The 15,878-nt window shown below is 35.7% G+C and overlaps 1 long non-coding RNA gene across 1 annotated transcript in view; it reads right to left on the bottom strand.

Annotated features, from left to right (window-relative positions):
* Nucleotides 1–453: 453 nt before the first annotated feature.
* LOC129646730 (uncharacterized) overlaps nucleotides 454–15,878 on the bottom strand; it is a 124,190-nt gene continuing 108,765 nt past the window's right edge. The window contains exons 3-4 of the long non-coding RNA XR_008712146.1: nucleotides 1,797–1,982; nucleotides 454–626 (exon numbers count right to left, since the gene is read on the bottom strand). This is a non-coding gene — a long non-coding RNA (uncharacterized LOC129646730). The remainder of the gene's footprint in view (nucleotides 627–1,796; nucleotides 1,983–15,878) is intronic.

The following is a 15,878-nucleotide window of genomic DNA, read 5'->3' as shown; positions in this document are numbered from 1 at the left end:
GTAAGGGATTTGATTTAGATTATACATGAATAGCCTAGTGGTTTTCCCTTCTTTCTTCAATTTAAGTCTGAATTTTGCAATAAGGAGCTTATGATTTAAGCCATAGTCAGCTCCCATTCTTGTTTTTGCTGACTCTTTAGAGCTTCTCCATCTTTGGCTGCAAAGAATGTAACCAATCTGATTTCAGTACTGACTGGTGATGTCCATGTGTGGAGTCATACCTTGTGTTTTTGAAGTGAGTGTTTGCTATGACCAGTGTGTTCTCTTTTCAAAGTTCTGTTAGCCTTTGACCTGCTTCACTTTATACTCCAGCATCAAACTTGCATGTTACTCCACATATTTTTTGACTTCCCACTTTTGCATCCAATCACCTATGATGGAAAGGACATTTTTTTTTTTTTTGGTGTTAGTTCTAGAAGGTCTTGTAGGTCTTCATAGAACCATTCAACTTCAACTTCTTCAGCATTACACATTGGGCATAGACGTGGATTACTGTGATGTTGAATGGTTTGCCTTGGAAATGAACTGTGATCATTCTGCCGTTTTTGAGATTGCTCCTAAGTACTACATTTCTGACTTGTTTGTTGACTATGAAGGCTACTCCATTCCTTCTAAGGGATTCTTGCCTACAATAGCAAATATGGAAAAGATTAAAATGATGTGACATAGAGAGACATGGGGTTCTCAGGTGGTGCTAGTGGTAAAGAACCTGCCTCCCAATGCAGGGGATGCAAGAGATTGCTGGGTCTGGAAGATTTGCCTGGAGGAAAGCATGGCAACACACTCCAGTATTCTTGCCTGGAGAATCCTATGGACAGAGGAGCCTGGTGGGCTATCGCCCATAGGGTTGCAAAGATTCAGACATGACTGAAGCAACTTAGCATGCACAAAAGAGAGACATAGAAGATTACTTCAAGAAGGTCAACCTCAATAAACATATTTTCCAGGAAAAGCAAAAAGAGATAAAAGCCTAGAAAGCAATAATTAATAGCATGAACTGTTTCATGGCTAAAATTGGAGTCTTCAGAACTAAAGATGTCATAGGGCAAAACAAAGGTACTTTGACACATCTCGTTAAACCTCAAAACAAGGATTATGATGCACACAGAATGTTCCCCTCCCCACCCTGCCAAAAAAATGTCAGTTAGTATTTGAGTCCTTGTTAAGCAACTCCGAACTCTGAAAGACAATGGGGAAATGTCTTCAACATCCTGTGGGAAATGATTTTAAATACTGAATTCTCTGGCAATGATATTATCAATAAAATATGAAAGTAGAAAAAGAAATTTTAGGTATGCAAAAATCAAGAAAACATGTCCATTTTTTAAAAATTTCTGGAAGATATTTTCACTCAAAGAAAATGAACAAGGAGTTTAAGAAAAAGGAATTGACAGGCATAAACTGAAATTCAAGAAAAGGTGTATGTACAACAGGAATACAAAACAAAAAAGAACGAAATTTCAGAATGACAGCTGACCAAAGGATCTAGTAGGAAATCATTACTGATTAGCACATTCAAGACATAATGTATTCAATGAGCTATAGTATATTAGTAATACAGGAAAAGGCAAACCTTTATTGTCAAAAGAATAATAATACATGCAGTTGGAAATTCTTGGATAAGCAAACATTATTTTTTTAAAGTCTTTGACCAAATACAGCAAATGAAAATATAGCACAATTCTTGGTAAAAAATTTAAGAAAAGAGGATCTTATTGTTCTATATGCATGAATATACTTCTTAGGCAGGAAAAAATTGTTAGAGGTCAAAAATTGATACTCTTTTACATACAAACCTGGAGGTGCTGGAGAAGATTCTTGAGAGTCCCTTGGACAGCAAGGAGATCAAACCAATCAATCTGAAAGGATATAAATCCTGAATATTCACTGGAAGGACTGATGCTGAAGCAGAAGCTCAAATACTTTGGCCATCTGATGTGAAGAACCAACTTACTGGACAAGACCCTGATCCTGGGAAAAGACTGAGGGCAGGAGGAGGACGGGTCAATGGAGGATAAGATGTTTGGATGGTATCACTTACTCAATGGACATTAGTTTGAGCAAACTCCGGGAAATAGTGAAGTACAGGGAAGCCTGATGAGCTAGCTGTAATCCATGGGGTCGCAAAGAGTCAGACAGAATTTGAGATGTGGACAGACATTGAAGGAAAATTAATAGATGCTAAATGCTCGGAGGGACTGGGGGCAGGAGGAGAAGGGGACAACAGAGGATGAGATGGCTGGATGGCATCACCGACTCGATAGACATGAGTTTGGGTAAACTCTGGGAGTTGGTGATGGACAGGGAGGCCTGGCGTGCTGCGATTCATGGGGTCACAAAGGGTCAGAAACAACTGAGCGACGGACTGACTGAAATTCATTCATCATTCATTGTGTAATGGCAAACATAACTTCAAAATAGGCGGATAAAGAAGTAAAGATTAATTTATTGATTCAGTGTATTAATGTATCCAATTGATAAAACAAAACAAAAATAATTCTTAAGGGGCAGGAAGTACAAGGAGCAAAAAGAACTAGTTCTAGCCTTCCATTCTGCAGAAACAATAGATTTTACTTAGAGATGATATTCAAGAAACACATAAGCATATAACTTATACCAGGGAAACTAAATATACAGATGATAAAAGCAGCTACATTTTTTTTAAGTGTAAGAATCTGAATTAAGAAGGAGTCTTTTACTATTTTTCTTTTTCAACGCTTTTTGAAATTTTATTTCCATGTCATGGAGCATTAAAATCATAACTGGTTTTTTCAGGTTTGCTGAAACTTAGTCCACTAACATTGTTTGTTATAGAATCTAAGCATATTCTATTTGTCCTGCTAGAACTGCTTGAAATATATATGGATTTATTTTTCCTGTAAAGGAAAAATGACACATTACTGGTTTTATTGGTTCATGTAGTTAGATGAAATATTCAAACTATAGTTTCTAGATTTATTTTTCTCCAAGTAATAATCAACCCACTATGCTTATGACCCTCCATATCCTAATACTTCATTATGTTCTGGACTCTGCTTCCAAGATCCATTAACCTTAATATAATGGGTTCTTTTCCTCTTATATAAGCTTCATAATAAAGTGAAAATTACAAAAAGAAGCACTTGGAGTAAACATGATGATACAATTTCATGTTTAGTTCCTGAGTTAACACTGTGTACACAATTCAACATTTATAATATATAAGCAGTATATGAGCAATACATGTCCACATTTAGGCTGAGTGAGGTAGACAGAAGTTTGGTTTTCACCTTTAAATCTCACTTAACATTTTTGGGGGGGATTAGGAATTTTTGTTAAATTTAGTTATTTTTTAATTGAAGGATAATTGCTTTTACAGAATTTTGTTGTTTTCTGTCAAACATCAACATCATGAATCTCACTTGACCTTTACAGTTGATTTTTATGTGTATAGGATTTATCATCTAATAAAAGGGGAAAATTCAAGAAAACACCTAAATGAATTATAAGCATACTGAAGAATACTAGTGACAGACTGGAAACAGTGACAGACTTTATATTGGAGGGTTACAAAATCACTGCAGATGGTGACTGCAGCTATGAAATTAAAAGATGCTTGCTCCTTGGGGTGGGGTGGGGAAGCTATGACCAACCTAGACAGCATATTAAAAAGCAGAGGCATTACTTTTGCCAACAAAGGTCCATCTAGTCAAAGCTATGGTTTTTCCAGTAGTCATGTATTGATGTGAGAGTTGGACCATAAAGAAAGCTGAGCACTGAAGAATTGATGTTTTTGAACTGTGGTGTTAGAGAAGACTCTTTAGAGTCCCCAATTGGACTGCAAGGGGATCAAACCAGTCAATTCTAAAGGAAATCAGTCCTGAATATTCATTGGAAGAACTGATGCTGAAGTTGAAGCTCCAATACTTTGGCAACCTGATGCAAAGAACTGACTCATTTGAAAAGACCCTGGGGAAGATTGAAGGCAGGATAGGGGACGACAAAGGATGAGATGGTTGGATGGCATCACCTACTCGATGGACATGAATCTGAGTAAACTCTGGGAGTTGGTGATGGACAGGAAGGCCTGGTGTGCTGCAGTCCATGGGGTCACAAAGAGTCGGACATGACTGAGAGACTGAACTGAAGAACACTGTATTTAAAACACTGATTGTCATTCATAAGTCAATGTTAAGAATAATTTAAAATCTTTCCCTGTTAATCATTAGCCAGTTTTTGATCTTCAAAGTATTAATAAGTGTACCTGTATTTTGTTGAACATCACTGTATTTAGCTAGGCCTCACAGAGAACTAAAATTATTGAATGTGCAGTCCAGGTTCGATGCATGATACTGGATGCTTGGGGCTGGTGCACTGAGACGACCCAGAGGGATGCTAGGGGGAGGGAGGAGGGAGGGGGGTTCAAGATGGGGAACACGTGTATATCTGTGGAGGATTCATGTTGATGTATAGCAAAACCAATACAATATTGTAAAGTAATTAACCTCCAATTAAAATAAATAAATTTATATTTTTAAAAAATTAAAAAAAATTATTGAATGTGCATGTGTGCCAACTCTGCAAACTCATGGAATTTTAGTCCACCAGGCTCCTCTGTCTAAGGGATTTTCCAGGCAAGAGTAGTGGAGTGGGTTGCCATTTCCTCCTCCACAGGAGGATCCTTCCAGGGAAGATCCTCCAGGAGATCTTTCCAACCCACATCTCCTGTATTTCTTTCATTGGCAAGTGCATTCTTTACCACTGAGTCACCTGGGTTTACATATTTATAATTAGAAAAAAGATCATCTGTATAAATCAATCACATAGCCCATTGCAAAATTACATTTTAGAAAAAGACAGTGAACTAAAGTTTAACAAGTTTTTGGATATTTTTTGGCATTTGCACATCTCTCATTGTGCGAATATATAAAATTAAAATATGTGTACTGTAACTTTACAAATATACTCAGGAAATCTTTTAAAATATAACCAATATTCAACGACTAAAATGTAATTTGTGGTTTAGATTAAATATGTAAGGATTCAGACAACCAAGTATTTCTTTTTAAATTAGAACATTATTTTTAGATAGGTAATATAATTTGAATTTGTTATGATCTTTCCATTGTAATTCAGTTGTTGAAAAACAAGGGCCCACAAAAGCTGCCACATAGCTGTGAACTATTGTTTTAGTCTGTGAAATTTCTCTTTCCCCTTGTTTCTCCTTAAAAATGATTGCAATTACCTGCAGTGATTTGAGGCACCTGACACTAATTGCATTCCTTCTCAGAAAACCTGCATGACATCACATTACCATCACAATGCAAGAAGTTTATGTACTTGCTGACCTTCTAAACTGAAATGAGAATAAACACAGCCATTCCATTTGTAAAGTGTGCAGACCATTCAGAAATGATCTCTGTAGGATGACAGTTATTATTCTGCTTTCGAAGATAAAGGCATAGAAAACCAGTACCCAGGTTTTTATTCTTATATTGATGAAAGGATAAAATTAATAGTCTTGTTTCTTCAATATTTCAGTCACGGTCTGTGCTGTTAAAATGAATCCTATGAAAGTGGTCTACAACCTTTTTGACACCAGGGACTAGTTTCATGGAAGACAGTTTTTCCATGGACCGTGGTTGGGAGGGATGGTGTGGGGATGATTCAAGTGTGTAACATTTATCACAAACTTTATTTCTATTATTAATACATCAGCTCCACCTCAGATCACCAGGCATTAAATCCTGGAGGTTGGGGAACTAAAGGAAACTGAATGAGGACTAGGTCTTAGATAATATAAAGAATTACCATCAATACTGTTAATGTAATAATGCTATTCTAGGTTTTTTTTTAAATTTTATCTATTAGAAAAACATTCTGAAGTATTTATGAGTGAAGTGATACAATGTTGGGATTTGTTTTAAAACATTTCAGAGAAGGAAAGAAAAACCAGAAAAACATAAAATTTAGCAGATATAAAGCTGATGGTTTTTAAAGCTGAGTAATGGTATGCAGAAATACTTTGTAACATTCTACTTTTATGGGTATTTTAAATTTTCTATAATTAAAACATATACTAACTAAAAATATATTCTGAACACAGTGAAAGAGCTCAAAGAATCAAAAGTATTCCATTTGTCTATGACTTAGAATTTTCTGACAGAAAATTTCGTTAATATTCTTAAACAGATTATCAGGGATAAAGACTATCTATCACTTTGTTTTTATCTCCACGTCCCTAGTACATAACTAACATGTAGAAAGCATTAATAAGATGCTAGTTGAATGAATAAAGCTAAATCAAGAAATATAAACCATTAAAACATTTTTATTAACATTTAATAATATTGGTATCATCAGTTCAGTTTGGTCGTGTCCGACTCTTTGCAACCCCATGGACTGCAGCATGCCAGGCCTCCCAGTCCATCACCAGCTCCCATTACTGAAACTCATGTCCATTGAGTCAGTGATGCCATCCAATCATCACATCCTCGGTTATCCCCTTCTCTTCCCACGTTCAATCTTTCCCAGCATCAGGGTCTTTTCCAACGAGTCAGTTCTTTGCATCAGGTGGTCAAGTTGGAGTTTCAGCTTTGGCATCAGTCCTTCCAATGAATACTCATGACTGATTTCCTTTCGGATGGACTGGTTGGATCTCCCTGTAGTCCAAGGGACTCTCAAGAGTCTTCTCCAACACCACAGTTTAAAACTATCAATTCTTTAATGCTCAGCTTTCTTTATAGTCCAACTCTCACATCCATACATGACTACTGGAAATACCACAGCTTTGACTAAATGGACCTTTGTTGGCAAAGTAATGTCTCTGCTTTTTAATATGCTGTCTAGGTTGGTTATATCTTTTCTGCCAAGGAGCAAGCCTTTTCATTTCATGGCTGCAGTCACCATCTGCAGTGATTTTGGAGCCCCAAAAATAGTCTGCCACTGTTTGCACTGTTTCCCCATCTATTTGCCATGAGGTGATGGGGCCAGATGCCATGATCTTCGTTTTCTAAATGTTGAACTTTAAGCCAACATTTTCCCTCTCCTCTTTTACTTTCATCAAGAGGCTCTTTAGTTCTTCTTCACTTTCTGCCATAAGGGTGGTGTCATCTGCATATCTGAGGTTATTGATATTTCTCCAGGCAATCTTTATTCTGGCTTGTGCTTCCTCCAGCCCAGCCTTTCTCATAATGTACTCTGCATACAAGTTAAATAAGCAGGATGACAATATACAGCCTTGACGTACTCCTTTTCCTATTTGGAACCAGTCTCTTGTTCCATGTCCAATTCTAACTGTTGCTTCCTGACCTGCATACAGGTTTCTCAAGAGACAGGTCAGGCGGTCTGGTATTCCCATCTCTTTCAGAATTTTCCACAGTTTATTGTGATCCACACAGTCAAAGGCTTTGGCATAGTCAATAAAGCAGAAATAGATGTTTTTTCTGGAACTCTCTTGCTTTTTCAATGACCTAGCAAATGTATATTTGTAATAAAATTATAAAATTCAAGAAAATAATAAAATAAATATAATAAACATAAAATATAGTTATAAAAATTAATATATTTTATAGAGACATGATTAATAAAGTATTATTAAGTTATGGATCATTATTAAATGTTACGCCCATTACTGGGCATACAGCCAGAGAAAACCATCATTCAAAAAGACACATGCAATACAAGGTTCATTGCAACATTATTTACAATAGCCAGGACATAGAGTCAGTCTAACTGTCCATCAACAGAGGCATGGATAAAGAAGTTGTGCTGTGTTTATATAATGGAAAATTACTCAGTCATAAAAATGAAATTGGGTCACTTACACAGACGTGGATGGACCTTGACACTGTCATACAGAGTGAAGATCAGAAAGAGAAAAAACAAAACTATCATATATTAAAATGTGTATTCAAACCTAGAAAATGGTATAGGTGATCTTACTTGTAAAACAGAAATAGAGACACAGACATAGAAAACAAATGTATGGACACCAAAAGGGTGGGAGGGTAGTTGTGGGATGAATTGGGATTGACATATAAACACAATTGATACTATGGGTAAAACAGACAACTAATAAGAACCTACTTTATAAACTTCAGGGAACTCTAGTCATTGTTCTGTGCTGACCTAAATGGGAAAGAAATCCAAAAAAGAGGGGATATATGTATATGTATGGGGCGTCCCAGGTGACGCTAGTGGTAAAGAATCCACCTATCAGTGCAGGAGATGCAAGAGATACGGATTCAACCCCTGAGTCAGGAGACCCCTGGGAGTAAAAAGTGGCATCCACTCCAGTATGCTTGCCTGGAAAATTCCATGGACAGAGGAACCTGGTGGCTGCAGTCCACAAGATCGCAAAAAGTAGGACACAACTGAGGGACTGAACACACGTATACACACAGTTGATTCACTTTGCTGTACAGTAGAAACTAATACAACCTTGTAAAGCAACTATACTCCAATAAAAATTGATTTAAAAAACACTTTGGAATGTCTTCAAATGCAAATTTCTTACATTTCAAGTAAAAAACACACATCCTTTAGAAGTGAAAAGACACTTACAAAGAATTCTTTCTTTTGTAGACTTCTTCCTCATTAAAACAAAATAAAACAAAATATCTTTGCAAAGAGATAAAAGGATTATGCTTGTGAATACAAATTAAAAGAATGCACTTCAAATGTACATCAGTTTGAGAAGAAAATTAATTTCAAACCAGTCAGTATATAGATTATTTGAATTTGAAAAAGAAAATTTTTTAAAATATATAAACTCATTAAAGATATATAAAATATCTATTTTTTTACTATAATTTCACCACGTGTAACTTTCTTTATCCTTTCTTATCATTCTAATTTCTCCATATACCATAGCCTAGAATGAGCTAAACTTTTAAATTTCAAAATAATTCATTCTTAATGATAATTACTGTCTCATGAAAATATTATTATATGTCATAAAAATTCAGGAAATAGAAAAAAATTTGAAAATTAAAAAATTTTCCAACTATTCAAAATTGTCCAAAAATATATAAAATTAAAGAAAATGAAGGTTGAGTATGTATGTGTGCAAACATGAATTTAGAAACAAAAACAGAGTGAGAAAAGTAAATGGAAACTAAAAGATTAAAAAGGAAGGTAGATTATTATTTATTGTTGTTGTTTACGTGCTAAGTATTTGACTCTTTGTGACCCCATGGACTTAGCCTGCCAGGCTCCTCTGTCCATAGGATTTCCCAGACAAGAATAATGGAGTGGGTTGCCATTTCTTTCTCCAAGGGGATCTTCTTGACCCAGGGATTGAACCCGAATCCCCTGCTTTGGCAGGTGGATTCTTTACCACTGAACCGCCAGTAGATTATTATTATGAAGATACTATCAACTGTAGAATTCAAGAGCTCTAAACATCCCAATCCCAAAGAAAGGCAATGCCAAAGAATGCTCAAACTACAGCACCATTACACTCATCTCACACGCTAGTAAAGTAGTGCTCAAAATTCTCCAAGCCAGGCTTCAGCAATACGTGAACCGTGAACTTCCAGATGTTCAAGCTGGTTTCAGAAAAGGCAGAGGAACCAGAGATCAAATTGCCAACATCCACTGGATCATCAAAAAAGCAAGAGAGTTATAGAAAAACATCTATTTCTGCTTTACTGACTATGCCAAAGCCTTTGACTGTGTGGATCACAATAAACTGTGGAAAATTCTGAAAGAGATGGGAATACCAGACCACCTGACCTGCCTCTTGAGAAACCTGTATGCAGGTCAGGAAGTAGCAGTTAGAACTGGACATGGAACAACAGACTGGTTCCAAATAGGAGAAGGAGTACGTCAAGGATGTATATTGTCATCCTACTTATTCAACTTGTATGCAGAGTACATTATGAGAAAGGCTGGGCTGGAGGAAACACAAGCCGGAATCAAGATTGCCAGGAGAAATATCAATAACCTCAGATATGCAGATGACACTACACTTACGGCAGAAAGTGAAGAACTAAAGAGCCTCTTGATGAAAGTGAAAGAGGAGAGTGAAAAAGTGGCTTAAAACTCAACATTCAAAAAACTAAGATCATGGCATCTGGCCCCATCACCTCATGGCAAATAGATGGGGAAACAGTGAAAACAGTGGCTGACTTTATTTTTCTGGGCTCCAAAATCACTACAGATGGTGATTGCAGCCATGAAATTAAAATATGCTTGCTCCTTGGCAGAAAAGTTATGACCAACCTAGATAGCATATTAAAAAGCAGAGACATTACTTTGCCAACAAAGGTCCATCTAGTCAAGGCTATGGTTTTTCCAATGGTCTTGTATGGATGTGAGAGTTGGACTAAAGAAAGCTGAGTGCAGAAGAATTGATGCTTTTGAACTGTGGTGTTGGAGAAGACTCTTGAGAGTCCCTTGGACTGCAAGGAGATCCAACCAGTCCATCCTAAAGGAGATCAGTCCTGGGTGTTCACTGGAAGGACTGATGTTGAAGCTGAAACTCCAATACTTTGGCCACCTGATGTGAAGAGCTGACTCATTGGAAAAGACCCTGATACTGGGAAAGGTTGAGGGCAGGAGGAGAAGAGGATAACAGAGGATGAGATGGTTGGATGGCATCACCGATTCAATGGACATGGGTTTGGGTGGACTCTGGGAGTTGGTGATGGACAGGGAGGCCTGGTGTGCTGCAGTTCATGGGGTCGCAAAGAGTCGGGCATGACTGAGTGACTGAACTGAACTGAATTGAAACGGTATTGTTCTAATACTATTCATTACCTACTCCCCTGAGCATATGAAATCCATTTACTCAGGGAATATCACAGATAACATAAATATGACTGTTAAACTAAGTTGTACTAATTTGAGTTTATTCCAAATCATGATGCTTAGTCAAATATTTTCTTTCAGTTGGATTTTTTTTTACTTCCTGATGTAATGTTAACAGAAACGATATCATTTTGCATCAGACAGATGAATGGATTGAGAAATAAAAGAAGAAAGAAAACAAGTACAAGCAGAAATCTATGTGTTACATAGGTTTGTGTCCATGCCTTTTACGATATGAAACTATTAAAAAACATCCACATCAAATGAAAACATGATCTCACTGAAGTGAGGCTTTACTCTAGGCAATAGAAGAAAAGAATCTTAAGGTAGTAGTCAGTAAAGAAATATAGTCTAGGCTTTCGCTAATTTAGAGTTAAATGAGGCATTTGGCTGAGGAATGATACAGTACAACATCTGATGTCCCTCTGGATATAAATATAAATAATCAGAACCCTCAAAAAGTCTCAATCTTTATTTAATTACATATACTAATATAAGCTATATGGAGACACATTAGGAGGAAAAAGGAAATTAGAGTTTTAGATGATAAAAATGTTTCTAAATAGTAAGATCACACACACACTACACAGCTCAGTCATGTCCGACTCTTTGCGACCCCGTGGACTGTAGCCGGCCAGACTCCTCTGTCCATGGGATTCTCCAGGCAAGAATACTGGAGTAGGTTGCCATTTCCTTCTCCAGGGGATCTTCCCAAACCAGGGAGCGAACCCTGGTCTCCCACATGGCAGGCAGATGCTTTATCCTCTGATCCACCAGGGAATTCAATAGGGATAGGCAAATGATTTCAGTGAAACTGGTTAATAACTACTTTAAATTTTTATGTCATGACATCCACAAAACTATAGATTACTTTCAACATTCCTGGTGAACATATATTCCCTCCCTCTTGAGCCTCCATTTCACCCCACAATCCCATCCCTCCAGGTCATCACAGAGTACCCTTCTAGTTTTAATAGGAAGTATTATAGTAACTGTGTGTTTAGAGTAGTCATCTAAAACATATTTTGGTTGATATTTGTAAGGAAATAAATTTAAATGTATAAACTAGACACACAATTTAAATTTTTTTAAAACAAAAAAATTACCAACTGATATTTTCAATCTGTAATTTTTAAAAAATTTTATGTTTATTTCAAAATTTTTAAAATTAAATATACTTTAAATCAAAATATCAGCAGCACATTCTGCTAAAGAACTAAATGAATTACTAAACTTTTCTGGAACATGAAAATTCTAAGATAAAAGAGAAATAAATATTTAAATATATATTAAAACTTATGATATCATTGAAATAGTGAAAAATAATGCCATAAAATAACAAAAAGAAAACTAAAATTTATAACATGATAATTCTATCATTTAAATATTAGGGGAAAAGTGCCATTATTTAATAAATAATGTTTTACAATCAGCAAAAACATGACCGGGAGCTGATTGTGGCTCAGATCATGAATTACTTATTGCAAAATTCAGACTTAAATTGAAGAAAGTAGGGGAAACCACTAGGCCATGCAGGTATGACCTAAATCTAATCCCTTATGATTATACAGTGGAAGTGACAGATTCAAGGGATTAGATCTGACAGACAGAATGCCTGAAGAACTATGAGATTTGTAACATTCAATAAATGAGACTGCTCAATTGGTTATTTGGAAAACTACTGTATTATATTCCTAATTCAAATCTTATATGGAAACAAATTCCAGAAAGAAATTTAAGAGTAGGAAAGGAGCAACATAAACATGTTATAAGAACAGGTGAATATTTATCACTGAGCATACACATAGCTGAGAAGAAAATGGCAACCCACGCCAGTACTCTTGCCAGGAAAATCCTATGGATGGAGGAGCCTGGTGGGCTACAGTCCATGCGATCACAAAGAGTCAGACATGACTGACCAACTACACTTTCACTTTTCACTTTCATACACATACACACACATACACATAAACCCCGATGACCACATAGTGAGCTCCTGAACTCCTGTCTTCCCTTTGACAAACCAAATCTATAGCTACACGGGGAGCACTTCCCCTGGGGAAAAAAAAAATCCAGAAACAAGCTGAGTGATTCCTATACATTGGTCAAACAAGAAAACTTTTTGGTCAAACAGAACAATTTTTAAATATGCTAAATTGTATATAAACAAGGGCAAGCAGGAATATACATTCAGGCTTGTTTATATATAAATAAGACCTCTAGAAAGAAACACAAGATACAGGAAATGTTTACTTCCACATAGGGTTTGGAGATGGGGTAAAGGCAGGACCATGGTGGCAGGGGTAATTTCACTATGCACCCACTTTTATATACTTAATTTTGGAAGCCATATGTCTGAGTTAATCCCAAACTTAACAACTACTCTACACACACACACACAACACTCATTCTACATACCAAATACAGTTGTTTAAATACTGTGACAAAAAATAACTGATGTACACTAAAATAATTTAAATGTTTGTTTAATAATTTTACTGGAAAAGTACTGATACTAGAGAATTTTTAAATTAAATCACTACCATAAAATAAATATCAGCAAGAAACTGAACTATGAATTTAAATAGACCAAATAAATCTTCACTCTCAAAGCGATAAACAGGAAGGTATTCTATATTGTTTCCTTTTTAATAAAACAAAGCAAGACAACAGAGAATAAACCAGGACTACTTTTACTGGAAAAAAAATTTATTTGGGACGCCTTTTTCTATTTTATCATTTCAAGACAATAAAGGTGATATTGCTAACACAATATTTTGTCAATGATAGGAAGAAACTATATTGGTAATATATTAGGTCATCCTCTGACAGTGATTTTTAGAAAATCCCTGAGGCTATTACTTAAATAGAAAAAAGTAAATGATATTTAGTTTGAACTCTGAAGGGAGATCCACAGTAAAATATATTATTTTAATCTATGTTCCATAAGTGAGATGTAATCTATTCCTATTAGCCTCAGGTTTCTTTCCTTCCCTCCTCCAGCTCCATAAACAAAGCAGTATAACTGCATTATACACCTTTTTCAATAGAAACTTAGATTTCCAAAGGGTATTTAAACCACAATTCATTAAATAGCTTTATTTTACCAGTTCTCCCAAGACAGGGAACACAAGGAGTAGAGATATACTTCCTGTAAAATAATTACAAACCCTACTAACCAATACAAGTACCATTTTTACTTCTAAGTATAACTTTCAGTGATTCATTTGATCCTGTGTTAATTATATACATATTATATATATACTTAATTGTAAGTAATAAGGAAGAGGGGAAGAGGCTTCCTTGAACTACATGTTTTAAACATCCTTTTAATCTGTTGCTATCATTTTATCTGCTCTATTTCTTTCCATAGCATTTATCACTAACTTCAAGTGTCAAATAGTTATTATTTAGTATTTTTTACAAGGATGTAGTTCTCTGTTACCTAGTATAGTGAGTGAAACTTTAGTAAAATATTTGTTAAATGAAATCATTATCACTTCATGTTTGTATACATGACAGATATACATCAATCTAAACCTTTATGGAATTCTTCTTATGTGCAGAAACTAATATGACCACTCTGAACAAATGAATAATAGAAAATATACATTTCTAGCTTTCAGTTTAACACAGCAAGGTTATATATACCAAAAAACAATCAGAACAATAATACACATTGTGCTTGATGAAAGCAGGAGGCATCTGTAATTCCAAAATGAAACAAAGGAAATAGGAAACAGAGGGAAAAACAATTACTTAGCAGAGAAGAGCACAAAGCTAAGTGTTTACAGAGAAGGGTAACAAAGAGGCTAGAGAGTCAAGCAAAGGCAGGAACCTCTATACAGAGGACCCTACTCAGTCTATTTAAGGAGCGGTTAGGTTTGAAAGTCCTTGTTTCCATTTTGTTTTCATGAATAGAAAAGTTGTAAGATATATTGTCTAAAGAAATTCAACAATAGAGGCTTTAACTCAGGAACCCCATTATGGAGTAGAGCAAAGTGAGGTTCCACACTACAAACAAATGAATTAAGCAGTAGTCTACAGATTGAATGGCTGAGACACCCAACCCAATCCCTGCAAGTCCTTTTCTTCTAATCAGCTCTAGAACACAGAAATTAGGCTTATATCTCTGGAAGTTCATATCTGCTAGTTCATTCTCTGCAGAGAGAAAAGACCTAGAGACATCAACATTTGGGAAGCCCCAAAGAAAACGGTGCTTCCCCTGTGGCTCAGTGGTAAATAATCCACCTGCCAATGCAGGAGACCCAAGTTTGATCCCTGGGTCAGGAAGATCCCCTGGAGAAGGAAATGGCAATCCACTCCAGTGTTCTTGCCTAGGAAATCCCATGGACAGAGGATCCTGGCAGGCTACAGTCCATGGCATCTCAAAAGAGTCAGACAGGAGTCAGCAACTAAACAAGAAATAAAATGGTGGCTAATAAATCACACAAACTCCTTCCGAGCATGAAGTGCTTCATTGGTTATCATGAATAGTCAGCCAGTTAGCACCAAATAACAAAGGATAGTCTCCTACATGAAAAACAGGGCCCCCAACAGATGAATAGATGATAAACAACTTAGAATAGATGCAGATGCTCTAAACAAAAAAATAATTTAAAAATTTTATCAGACATAAAATATTCATGCAATATAGACAGGAATTCTATAATGAAAGAACACCTAAAAAACAAGAAAGAGTTTTCAAATTAAATATATATTAATGAAAACTAAAACACTAATTAAGTGTTTCAAAGAAATTATTCAGAGTGAAGCAATGTGGAAAAAACAACAGGTTGAATGAATAGGATAAAAAAATACATAAAATCAGGAAGCTAAATAAATACGTCCAATATTTGACTAACATGATTTCCTGAAAGAGAAGGCAAGAAAATTGTGAGGAACTTATTAAAGAAATTAAAGTGCACAGACCTTTCACTGAGAGATATGAAAACCTTCCATCAAAAGATTTGAAAGATGTCTGAAAAGGTATACCACGTATATGGATAAAATCGTTTAGCACTGTAACAAATATCCACAAATTAACCTGTAAATTCAACACAATTTCGGTAAGAATTTCATGT

This window comes from Bubalus kerabau, chromosome 3 (genome assembly GCF_029407905.1).
Source record: "Bubalus kerabau isolate K-KA32 ecotype Philippines breed swamp buffalo chromosome 3, PCC_UOA_SB_1v2, whole genome shotgun sequence".
Taxonomy (NCBI): domain Eukaryota; kingdom Metazoa; phylum Chordata; class Mammalia; order Artiodactyla; family Bovidae; genus Bubalus; species Bubalus kerabau.
The sequence above is the reverse complement of the archived record's forward strand: the minus strand, read 5'-3'. Positions and strand labels throughout refer to the sequence as shown.